Raw genomic sequence first — 1599 nt, 5'->3', positions numbered from 1 at the left:
GGTTAGGAGAGGAAAATGCATTTAGTTAATTGGGGTACTGTTTGTTTGCCTATGAGGATGGAGGGGCTTGGAGTGAGGAGCTTTGTTTTGTTTAATAAGGCTTTATTGGGCAAGTGGTTGTGGCAATTTGGAGTGGAGAGGGAGAGCTTTTGGAGAGAAATTATTGGGGCAAAGTATGGTGTGATGGAGGGGGGTTGGTGTACGGTTGAGGGTCGTGGCTCCTATGGGGTGAGCTTGTAGAGGTATATCCGACGGGGATGGAGTGATTTTAGTGACAAGCTGAATTTTGTGGTGGGAAATGACACTGATATTAGATTTTGGGATGATAGTTGGTATGGCGATCAACCGTTAAAGGAGGGATTTCCTTCATTGTACCGCATTGCGTTAGAGCCTGCTGCTATGGTGGGTGATGTATTAGACATTCATAACGAGGGCTATAGTTGGAATATTACTTTTGGGAGGGGTTTAAAGGATTGGAAATTGAAAGATTATTCGTTGTTTTTGACCGCTCTACATGAGATACAAATTTGGGTAGGAGAGGGTGATTGTAGGAGGTGGAGGTTGGCTCGAGATGGTATTTTTTCAGTCCGCTCATACTTTCAATCCCTTTTGGGATTTGTTGAGAGTTCATTGCCTGGGAAAATGGTGTAGCAAAACAAATTGCCTCCACGGGTAGCATTTCTATTGTGGACAGTTATGAGGGGGCAGGTGTCAACGGTGGATAATCTTCGACGCAAAGGATTTTATGTAACCAAGTGGTGCTATATGTGCAAAAAGGATGAAAAGACGATTGATCATTTATTCATTCATTGTGATAGTGTACGTTGGTTTTGGAGCAGTATTCTGGCTTCTCAATCAATGGATTGGGTGCTACCTAAGCGTATAGAAGACGTGGTGCAGGCATGGAAGAGAAAACTTCCCGATAAGAATAGCAAATTTCTTTCGAATCTTATCCCGGGATGCATTGTATGGTGCATATGGAGGGAACGGAACGATCGATGTTTCGAAGACCAAACAAAGACAACAGAGTAGATAAGAGAAATATTTTACTTGACTTTGTATACTTGGTTTAATGTAGTGGCTAAAAATCCTATTGTAGGGTTGTCTAATTTCATGTTGTTCCTTTCATACTTAAAGTGATTGTATACCTCCCGTGTACTCTCTTTTAATAAATAAAATTCTCTGATTACCTATTAAAAAAAAAAAACTAACAATTGACATGAATTGCAAGGTGTTTTTCTATGGCACCCACTATGTATTATACAGGACTGATGGAACCCCCCCTTCCCTGTAGCTTTACTTTGGAATCTCCTAGCTGCTGATCTGATAACCTGAGAATTACTTGGGCAGTAACCGATTAATCCAAAACAAGGTAGTAAGAGATTAAGAGAAATGTGGTAATGTGGAACTTTATATTGAATTGGAAACTGAAACAAGGAATGATGTATTCAAGAAGGAGAACAAAAATAGAACAAATTCCAGGCTATTTGAGAGGCCGGTCTCTCCTACTCCCTAACTGAACATCAGTACAAAAGCATGACTTATGCAGACCTCCCTATCACCTGTTTATAGGTATCCCTTCCCCACCCTGTAACAATA

This window comes from Olea europaea, chromosome 4 (assembly GCF_002742605.1).
Source record: "Olea europaea var. sylvestris chromosome 4, O_europaea_v1, whole genome shotgun sequence".
In the NCBI taxonomy this organism is placed as follows: domain Eukaryota; kingdom Viridiplantae; phylum Streptophyta; class Magnoliopsida; order Lamiales; family Oleaceae; genus Olea; species Olea europaea.
This window is presented reverse-complemented; position numbering follows the sequence as displayed.